Source organism: Arvicanthis niloticus, chromosome 22, assembly GCF_011762505.2.
Source record: "Arvicanthis niloticus isolate mArvNil1 chromosome 22, mArvNil1.pat.X, whole genome shotgun sequence".
In the NCBI taxonomy this organism is placed as follows: domain Eukaryota; kingdom Metazoa; phylum Chordata; class Mammalia; order Rodentia; family Muridae; genus Arvicanthis; species Arvicanthis niloticus.
In genome coordinates, this window is record NC_133429.1 from 17,581,429 (window position 1) to 17,593,125 (window position 11,697).

The following is an 11,697-nucleotide window of genomic DNA, read 5'->3' on the forward strand; positions in this document are numbered from 1 at the left end:
TTATAAAACCCAGGACCACTATCTCTGGGATGGCACCATCCACAGTGGGCTGGGCTCTCTCCCATAAATCACTAATTGAGAAAATGCCCTACAGACCTGCCTATAGCCTGGTCTTATTGAGGCATTTTCTCAGCTAATGTTCTTTCCTCTCCAGTGACTCTGGCTTGTGTCGAGTTGATGTAAAACCAGACAGATATCCGTTGTGTTCTTAGTCATTTATTGTAAAGGGATGTTGAGTTTTTTTTAGCAAGGCCTTTTCTGCATCTAATAAGATAATCATGTGGGTTTTTTGACTTTCAGTTTGTTTATATGGTGAATTACATTTATCTATTTGTGTATGTTGAACTCTCCCTTCATCTCTGAGATGAAACTTAATTTTTTATAGTGGATGATCTTTTTGATGTGTTCTTGGATTCTGTTTGCAAGTATTTTATTGAGCATGTCTGCCTCTATGTTCACAAAAGAGTTAGGTCTGTAATTTTCTTTCTTTGTTGGGTCTTTGTGTGGTTTAGTTATCAGGGTAACTGTGGCCTCATAAAACAAACTGGGCAATGTTTCTTCTGTTTCTACTTTGTGGAATCATTTGAGGAATAATGGTGTTAACTCTTCCTTGAAAGTCTGGTAGAATTCTGTGCTGAAACCACCTGGCCCTGAGCCCTTTTATTTTTGGGTTGGGAGATCTTTGCTTACTCCTCTTCTTTCTTTAGGGACTTTGGGTCTGTTTCATCTGCTTATCCAATCTTGATTTTCTTTGGTATACGGTATATATCAAGAAAAGTATCCGTCTCTTTTAGATTTTCCAATAGGTAGAATATAGGTTTCTTTTTATTTTATTTTATTTATTTATTTATTTATTTATTTTGGTTTTTCGAGACAGGGTTTCTCTGTGTAGCCCTGGCTGTCCTGGAACTCACTCTGTAGACCAGGCTGGCCTCGAATTCAGAAATCCACCTGCCTCTGCCTCCCAAGTGCTGGGATTAAAGGCGTGCGCCACCACCGCCCAGCCAGAATATAGGTTTCTAACTTACATTCTTATGATTCTCTGAATTTCCTCAGTGTCCGTTGCTATGCCCCACCCCTTTCACTTCTAATTTTGTTAATTTGGTTTATTTTTCTCCCCACCTTTTAGGAAATTTGAATAAAGGTTTGCCAACCTTACTGATTTTCTGAAGGAACCAACTCTTTGTTTCACTGATTCCATTTTGTTGTTGTTATTTCTGTTTTATTGATCTCAGCCCTAAGTTTTATTATTTCTTGCCATCTACTCTTTTAGGGATTTATTTCTTCTTTTTGTTTTAGAGATTTCAGGTGTGCCATAAGTTACTAATATGAGAGCTCTTCAAATTTTTTTTTTAATGTAGGCATTTAGTTCTATGAACTTACCTCTTAGAATTGCCTTTATTGTGTTCCATAAGTTTGGGTATATTGTGTTTTCCTTTTCATGTCTGTCTGTCTGTCTGTCTGTCTTTTTGTTGTTCTTTTGTTATTGTTGTTTGGTTTTGTTTTTTGGATTTTTTTCTTTTTGGTTTTTCTTTTTCTTTTTGTTTTGGAGATAGGGTTTCTGTGTGTAACCCTGGCTGTCCTGGAGCTCACTCTGTAACCCACCAGGCTGGCCTCAAACTGAGACATCCCCCCTCCCCCTTCTGTCTCCTAAGTGCTGGGGTTAAAGTAATGGGCCACCACCACCTGGCTTAATTTCTTTCTTCATTTCTATATTGACCCATTTTCCATTCAGTAGTGAATTCTTCAGTTTCCATGAGTTTGTAAGCTTTCTGTAGTTTCTGTTGATGATACCAGCTTTAATATACAGATAAGATGTAGGGCATTATTTTAACTTTCTTGTATCTGCTAAGAGTTGCTTTGTGGTTAATTTTGGGGAAAGTTCCATGAGGTATTGAGGAGAAGATATCAAAATCATAGAAGATAATTTCCCTAACCTAAAGAAGGAGGTGCCTATTGTTTTAATAGGGTTTTATTGCTGTGAGGAGACACCGTAAGGCAACTCTTATAAGGGCAAACATTTTACTGGGGCTGGATTACATTTTCAGAGGTTCAGTCCATTGTCATCATGGTGGGAAGCATGGCAGCATCCAGGCAGCCATGGTGTTAACAAAGAAGCTGAGAGTTCTGCATCTTGATCCAAAGGCAGCCAGAAGAGGAGTGGTTCTTCTGCACTGGCTGTGGACTGAACATAAAAGGAGACCTCCACAGCCCATCCCCCAGTGGCACACTTCCTCCAACAAGGTAATACCTATTCCAGTAAGGCCACACTCCCTAAAAGAGCCACTTCCCATGGGCCAATCATATTCATTTTTTCTTTCTTTCTTTCTTTCTTCTTTCTTTCATGTGTGTGAGTACACTGCCGCAGTCTTCAGGCACACCAGAAGAGGGCATCAGATCCCATTACAGATGGTTGTGAGCCACCATGTGGTTGCTGGGAATTGAACTCAGGACCTCTGGAAGAGCAATCAGTGCTCCTAACCACTGAGCCATCTCTCCAGCCCCGGGCCAATCATATTCAAACCAACACACCTATCATGGTACAAAAAGCATACAGAATACTAAATAGACTGGACCAGGAAAGAAATTCTCCATGACACATAATAATTAAAACAGTAACTGTACAGAACAAAGAAAGAATGCTAAAAACTAAGGTTAAAAAGACATACCTCTTAGAATAACACCTGATTTTTTTTTTACAGAGACTATAAATGTCAGAAAGGCATAGATGGATGTTCTACAAGCTCCAAGAGACCACAGATACCAGCTTAGACTACTATACCAGCAAAACTTTTAGTCACAACAAATGGAGAAAGACAGACATTGTTCAATGATAAAACCAAATTTAAGCAGTAGCTGTCTACAAATACCACTCAATGGAAGGTGCTAGAAGGAATACTTCAACCTGAAGTGGTTAGCCACACCTACAAAACACAAGGAATAAATAATCTCAGATGAGCAAATCAAAAGAGGTGGAAGGAACCCACACCATAGCAACCATTTAATAAGAATCAACAATCACTGCTCATTGATAACTCTTAACACCAACCATCACAATTCAAATTTTAATTTTTTATTTTATGCATATGAGTATACCACCATTGCTCTCTTCAGACACACCAGAAGAGGGTACCAGACCCCATTACAGATGGTTGTGAGCCATCATGTGGTTGCTGGGAATTGAACTCAGGACCTCTGGAAGAGCAGATGGTGTTCTTAACCGCTGAGCCATCTCTCCAGCCCAACCATCACAATTCTAAAGTCTCAAAGACTAACAGATTAGATTTGAAAGCAGGATCTATCCTTCTGCAGCATCCAAGAAACACACCTCAACATCAAGGACAGACATCGCCTGAGGGTAAAAGAATGAAAAAAGATATTCTACTCAAATGGACCTCCCAAACCAAGCCAGTGTATCCACTTAAATATCTGATAAAGTAAACTTCAGACCAAAACTAATCTGAAGAGATAGGGAAGGACATTTATATACTTGTTAAAGGAAAAATCCACCAGGAGAACATTGCAGTTCTTAGCATCTATGCACCAAACACAAGGCACCCAAGTTATAAAAGAAATACCATTGCAGTGTAAATCACGTACTGACCCTCACACACTGACGGTGGGAGACTTTGGTACCCCGCGCTCACCAATAAACAGGTCATCCAGACAAACACTAGACAGGGAAGTGCTGAAGGTCAAATGATGCCATAAACCAAAGTCTTACATAGTTACAGAATGTTTCACCCAAATATAAAAAATATACCTCCTTCCCTATAGCTAATGGAACACTCTCTTTTCTTGATTTTCATGTATAGAAACATTTCCTTAGGTCTCTGTCTGGGAGGGTAGTTGAATTCTTGAAAGAAAAATTTGCCAGTACAATATATTTGTATGTGTTTATTAAAAGTCTTCTCAGGGCACCTACTAGTGTGGGTATGTACAGGAACTGGGTATATCAATTACGTTCTGAGGAAGAAAGGGAGTAAACAATTAAATACATGCTATATTAGGAGACAAAAGTTATAGACAAAAATCAGTCAGGATAAGCAGAACTACAGGGGATGCAGAATGGAAGTCTCTGCTGTTTTATATGAGATGTCTCTTTGGCAAGAGTCTGTATGAGTATAAACACCCGAAAGCCACTGGCTGGCTTTAGTTCTGTAAAGCAGGTGGTTCTCAATCTCTGGGTTGCAATCCCTCCTGGTCACATATCAGATATCCTGCATATGAGATAATCCCATTAAGATTCATATCAGTGACAAAATTACTGTTATGAAGTAACAGCAAAAATCATTTTATGGTAGGGGTCACCACAACATGAGGAACTGTGTCAAAGGGCAGCAGCATTCGAAAGTTTGAGAACCACTGCCAATGAGAGTTTTCTAGGCAATAGGAACATAGCATAAAGGCCTTCAGATAAGTGGACGCTCCCCAAAGCCAAGCAGAGCTATGATCTGCAGACATTCCTCCCTGCAAATGTCTCTGGACTCTCCACCCCCACACACTCATCTCCTCTATCCCTGGTGCTACTCTCCAGTGAAATCCCCCTAGAGTTGAGAAATTTCTCCTGACACGGCTTGTTATTTCATAGCTTAAAACTCGGAAGATAGTTTTATTTGTTGATCTCCTGGGTCATGAGCGATTTATACAACCATAATGCAAACCTCTTAAATAGATAGCCAAGTGGGCTGTCCTATCTCAAAAGCTAAGGATTTGTCCCCCTGTCTCCCTCCAGCTCCTTCCCCCCCCCCCCCCAACAGTGCTTTTCTGAAGCCATAAGTAATGCCTACAGTCTAAGTGAAGTGGGAATAAGCCAAGGGCAAAGACTTACTTTAGAGATGGGAGCACATTGCAGGCTTCCCTCCCTACGCTGTGTAGTGTGGCCATTCAGAATGGCAGAAATGTGGGCTACACTATTCCTGGGATAATATGTGGGTAAACAGAGAAATAAAATGCATCGCTTTATGTGTGCGTTAAAATGAAGGACACATTTTACACTCAGTGTTTGCAGTCAGATAGCAGTGTATACAGGCATCATTAAATTTTTTTTCACCCTTGTGTTTCTGGGAAATTGAATCAGGACCTTGAGCATGCTAGGCAAACACTCTTATTGCTGAGCTATGTCCCCAAAGCTCTCTTCATTTTATTTTTACTATTGTTATTTTTATTGGTGGTGTATATGTGCCACGGTACATGTGGGGGGGGGTCCTCTCTGGGGTGTTTGTTCTCTCCTTCCACCTTTACATGGGTTCTGGCAATCAAATTCCGGTTGCCAGGAGTGCATGGCAAGCCTCTTTACTCCCTAACCTTCCTGCTTGCTCCACTCTTTTTCCTCTTTGTTTCTGAGGTAGGTTCTTACTAAACCACCCAACCTGGCCTTGAGCTCATCTGTAGCTTAAACGGGCCTTGAATTTGTAAGTCCCCTGCCTCAGCTTCCTGAGTAGGTTGGGATTATAGGTCTGTTTCACTAGATCTGCTTTAGTATTTTTATAATCAGAAAAACCTAAGTATTATTTTTAAAGTCTATTGTATCAACCCAATAATATAATTCTGAGACTTAATAAGGCAAATCATAATGGAAGCTTTTAGTGTTTTCTGAGAGGGAGAGGGAGAGAGAGAGAGAGAGAGAGAGAGAGAGAGAGAGAGAGAGAGAGAATAAGAGAGAGCAATAGTTCACGGAGGTGGTGTGTATGTCAAGGCCCAGCCCGTGGAGATGGTTTCGTGGGTGTGAAGTGTTCTCCAAGCTCGTCAAGTTGCACATGGTAATTATGCACCTTTTAAAATTGCCAGTAATGCCCCAATAAAGCAATTGGAGCGGGGAGACAGAAGCTGGGTTTGGTGGGGCAGGCTTGTCATCCTCCAGGAGACTAAGGCAAAAGATCATCACCAAGTTCAAGGACAGGTTGAGCTATGCATGGAGACACTGTTTCAAAAAAAAATTGAGAAGTAGATGGTATGTAAACTAGATGATAGATAGATAGGTAGATAGATAGGCAGGCAGATGATAGAAAGGTAGGCAGGTAGGTAGATAGATGATAGAAAGATAGATAGGAATGTGAATGGATAGATGGTAGAAAGCTAGGTAGGTATGTAGACAGACAGAAAGAAAGAGAGAAAGAGAGAAAGAGAAAGAGAGAAAGAAAGAAAAGAGAGAAAGAAAGAAAAGAAAGAAAGAAAGAAAGAAAGAAAGAAAGAAAGAGAAAGAAAGATGACAGCCAGAAAGGTAGGTATGTAGGTAGATTGATGGATGGATAGATGATAGATAGATAGATAGATAGATAGATAGATAGATAGATAGATAGATAGCAGACAGATAGTTTGGAGCTGAGCATGTAGGTGAGAAACATTCTGAAAGGCTTTCGAAGCAATAATTCTGAGTGACAGAGGTTGTGTAGACTTGAGGATCCCCACGCATAGTGGAAACACCAAGGCTGAGAATGTGCACACCCGACAGTGTACAGGTTGGCACAGAGCTGAAACTCTCACAGGGGGCATGAGAGAACTGGTGTTTAAAGGTTTTTTTTTTTTTTTTTTTTTTTTTTTTTTTTTTTTTTCAGTTCTAGGAAAGGTGCCAAGGCATAAAGATGTCTGTGCCAATCTGGAGATGGTCCAGGTGCATTAGATGGGCCGAGCAGGAACCTGTCCTTTCTTACTCTTGGGAGTCACGCCTTAATTCTTCCTGTAGATAAAGTCTGAGAAGCAATGAGCAGCCCCCTCCCGTGGGGGAGATGCCAACAGCCCAGGAGGAGAGAATGCAATATTACTTCCTTACGGCTGCTGTAAGAGATTACCCAAACTGTCGTGATAACACAGATCAGTCCTGTAGTTGTAGACATTAGAGGTCCCAAACAGGTCTCACTAGAGCAAAATCAAGGCACAAACAAAGTCACATTTCTTTGGCAAGCTGTTGGGGAAATCTGAACTCTCGCCTTCCCCAGCTTCTGGGGGTAGCCTGCACTCCTTGGCTAATGGTCCCGTCTATTACCTTCAAAGCCAGTAGGATAAGGTCTTCAAATTTCCCTCTCCACCTCTCCCATCTTGTCTCCTTTTCTGATTCCGACTCTTCTGTATCATTTATTTGAGTATCCTTGTGATGATGTTGGGACACCTAGAGAGTCTCCTCATCTTGAGGTCTTTAGCTAGAACAACATCTGCAAAGTCCCTTTTCCTTGTAAAGGCATATTTATGCGTTCTTGAGATTGGCAAATGGACATGTTTGGGGACCACTGTTTTTCCTAACAGACCAAGTTAACCATCTCTGTCACAAAACTTATCTTCTGACTCTTCAAGCTTGGCTTCTAAATATATTACTGAGTGATGTTTGCACAAGTTGATTCCTATTGTGTCTGGTCGTCAACCTGTTTCCTGGTGCTGTGGTGCCATGTCTCCCAGCCTCATCTAACCTCAACTCCTCCCCAGTGCTGGACCTCCACGTCTCAGAGAGGAACTATGTAAGCAATGGCGTTAAACGCCAGTGAGGGTTAGGCTAAGGTAAGATGCAGGCTGGAGGGTCAGGAGGAGTGTCAGAATGTGGCAGTCAGCCAAAAGCAGGCAGCAGGAGCTACAGGTCTCCAGGGTACCAGCTGTGGAGGTTGGCTATGTTCATTTCCTAGGTTATCTTGAAAGTCACCATGTGTCCTAAAACAACACGAATATGTTCTCTTCCGGTGCAAGGGGCTGGATGGAAGACAGAAAGTACTGGGCTCCAGGAGAGACTCCGTCCTACACATGCTTCTTGTTCTTTTTGTCTGGTGGCAACCCACAGATTCCTTGGCTGTGTCTTTGATTCATTTTTCCATTTCCCCCTTTCTTGTTTCTCTCTTTTTCTATGCTCTTTCCTCCTCTTCTAAGGACATTAGTATTGGCTTTAGCACCCACACTAAACTCAGTGTGATTTCATCGGGAGATTTATTTGTGGAGGTGGGGGGTAAGAGTTTAGGCAAATTCTCAAAGAGCTGCAACACTTCTGAGATCCTTAATTAATTACATTTGCAAGGCCCTGTTTTTTTCAGATAAGGTCTCATTCTGAGGCTCAGGGGACTTGAGTTGGAGGAAGGTAGCACTGAGCTCTCTGGGATTGCTTTGTTTCTCCATGGAGTGTTATTTTCCCAAACACCTGCCGATTTCCCACACACTCAGCTTGAGTTTAGTTGTTGACACAGTTAAAGTACCTTAAATGGAAATGGGTTAAAAAAAAAAAAAGTACTGCACACACATAGAGATGCAGAAACATGACAAGTTTGGATGTGGATTTAGGAGACTGTTTCTTGGCTTTTAGAGTTTTAAGAAGTCAACATTATAGTTGATCCATAAGGCCACCTCCCGGTGAAGCAAGGTACCCTGGAGGATAGATTTGAACCCCATGTTTGCTGGAGTCCACGTTTCATAGAAGCTCCAATCAAACATCTACCCATCCCCTATATTTTGAACTCTCCTGGCTTCCAGATGATGGTAGTTTCATCTCTTAATAAGTTTGTACGGATGCCGGGTGGTGGTGGGGCACAACTTTAATCGCAGCACTTGGGAGGCAGAGGCAGATGTATCTCTGAGTCCAGTACCTGGTCTACAGAGCCAGGGCTACACAGAGAAACCCTGTCTCAAACACAAAACAAAACACAAACAAACAAACGAATAAACAAAAAACAAGTTTGGAAGGAAAGACTGGGAATCGTGGTGGAAGTTGAGAATCTAGCTTTTCGAGGAAAGCGGGACCCTTTTTTCCTTCTCAGCAAGTTTGAGAAGGTGGATTCCTCGTGCTTTGGCTGCACCCAGCACCTCCTGCACACTGACTGCACTTGTGGTACAACCCCCTTCTCACACCGCTTCCCTCCCTGGTTGTTTCTGTGAGCCAAGGCACCTGTCGAAATATGTCAGTAGCTCGCCAGCGAAGACAAGATAGGTCAGCAAAAAGCCACAAGAAATAAAAAACTACTGCTTGGTTCTGAAAACACTAAGACACAGGGAGCCAGATTAGCAGGCTCGAAAAGTGGCTGCCTGAGTCACACAGACCGACTGCCTCAGGCGTGGAAGGAGGGGCCTGTCCAACTTTGATGTTGACATGAAATAAAGATGACAGGAGCTGGATCCATTTCAAAGGCTGAGAAAGCACTTTCAAAAGGTCATTTCGTCTCTCTGCAAGACTAGTTTAAAAGTTGGGAAGGGAAGACTAAGAAGCATGATGCAATTTTCTGGCATCTTAATTGAACATCTTATTCCAGGTCACTGTAGACAGAACAAAGAAGTAATAATTGCTTCTACATAGAGCAAGTGTATTTCACTTGATTTTTTTTTTTTTTTTTTTTTTTTTGAGTTGGTGGTGGCAGAGGCAGTTTTGTTTTGGTTTGGTTTTGGTTGGTTGTTTTCTTTGTTGTTGTTTTGTTTTGAGGAAGGGTCTCACTGTGCAAAACAGAAGCTGATATCAAACTCCTTGTATAGGCTAGGCTGTCTTCAAACTTTATGATCCGCGTGCTTCAACTTTTTCAGTGCTAGAATTACTGGTTTGTGGCACTAGGCAGGAGAGAGAGAGAGAGAGAGAGAGAGAGAGAGAGAGAGAGAGAGAGAGAGAGAGAGAGAGAGAGAGAGAGAGGCGGAGAGGAGAGGAGGAGAGGCGAGGAGAGGAGAGGAGAGGAGAGGAGAGGAGAGTAGAGGAGAGGAGAGGAGAGATGAATTTGAGTGCAAAGAACACTCTAGATTTTATTTAACTTTTTTCCCAGGAACGCTATGATTTAAGCGTAATTCTCAGCAAGCAGAACCAAGGCTTGTGGAAGACGAATGTCTTTTCTAAGTCCATGCGGTAAGGAGAGTATTGACGGTTTTTAGCCTGTAACCCAGTGCACCCCGCTCCTCCCTTCCAAACCTTAATAGTCTGAGAGAGGGAAAGGAGAGCTGGGCACGCGCTGCATGAGTAACCCTGAGTCACGGCAACGGCGATGCTGAGATTATGAGTCTGGACTCGGAGGCTACTCGACTTAAGTATCTGGCTGTGGGCCAGCTGGAGTTTGGAGGCAGCTTGGCTGTGCATCTTGCAGGCTGGCTCAGGCTGCTTCGTGTGATGGCTCCGTTGCAAAGCAGCAAGAAGGAAGAAGAAGAACCCCACTGCATGAGGACTTTCCAAGCTGGTGATTAAATAGGGCAAGTCATGTGGCCGCATCTAGATTCAGAGCATGGAGAAAGAGAAGTTCTCTTGAGATCCTGTGCAATCTTAGGTTTTATCTTTCCCCAATCAGCTACAAAAGAAACATTTGAATCTTAGTTATTTAGTATCCCTCTCCCTTGGGCCTTTTCATCTTCGGTTCTATTTTCATCAGTCATTTAGCATTTTCTCAAGGTGTTTGAAAACATAAAAGATGGACGAGCAGGCAGCTATTAGTTTGCCATTTAAGGACACCGATGAAAATGTGTAGGGATTGGTTATCTTCTCACTAGGAATCCTGGCCCAGTTATTTTGTTTGTTTGTTTTTGGAGACAGTGTTTCTTTGTTTAGTCTTGTCTGTCCTAGAACTCACTTTGTACACCAGGCTGGCCTGGAATTCAGAGATCTACCTGCTTCTGCCTCCCGAGTGCTGGGATCAAAGGCGTGTCCCACCACTGCCTGGCTTAGCCCAGATACTTTTTGTATTCTCACTTGTAACTCTGTATCCTATGCTGATCCAACCTGGACTGGCCACTTCCTTTTCATATCTATCAACTATTTGTAACTATTTCCCAACTTCAGACAGTTAAGTCTGTTTACATTCCTACCTTCCTGCATTTTCTGTCCCACAACAGAATACCTGAGAGCAGCCCTCTAGCCCTTCCCATGAATTGTTTAATTTTGTTTCATATTGCAAATTCTCCATCCAGAGGTCGCTGCTCTTCTGAACATTTCCTGCTGACCACTTCTCAGAGAGAAAACCCGTTATGATGTGGGCACTGGCTGCATATTGATATTTGTATGCATGCATTATTATTATCACCGTATTTTACATTTTTATGTATTATTTGGTGTGTGGATGGCGGGGGTGGACACAGATGTGTGGTGGTACACATGTGGAGGTCACAGGACAACTTTGTGGAGATGTTTTTCTCGTCCCTTTGTGTAGGTTCTGGGGACCCAACTCATTTCATCAGGTTTACAAGATAAACACTTTTATTTGCTGAGCCTTCTCCTTGAGACCTAGACCAGTGGTTCTCAATCTGTAGGTTGTAACCCCTTTGTGGGGGTCAAATGACCCTTTCACAGGGGTTACCTAAGACCACCAGAAAACACAGACACTTATTTATGCTAGGATTCCTAACAGATGCAAAATTACAGTTATGAAGTAGCATCATGTTATAGGTGGGGCTCACCACAACATGAGGGACTGTGTCAAAGGGTCACAGCATTAGGAAGGCTGAGAACCACTGCTCTAGGCAGTTCGTGGAATCCACGCCCACGTCTCTCCCACCTAAGTCCTAGTCCAAGCTATCATCTTCTGTCCTGAGTCATTTACAGGTCTGACCTCATAAGTCTCCCATGTAGACTTTGTCCCATACCCACCCTTTCAACCACATCACTTCCTCAATTCATTGTTAAAATGCTTTGATAGCTCATTGTTCTTGAAGACAGAATTCATGGCTTTGCTTAGGAGTCCCAAACTTCTGGCCCAAGACTGCTAATCACTCCAGGATCCACTCTAGTCACACTAGTTTTTTGTTTTGTTTTGTTTTGTTTTTTTC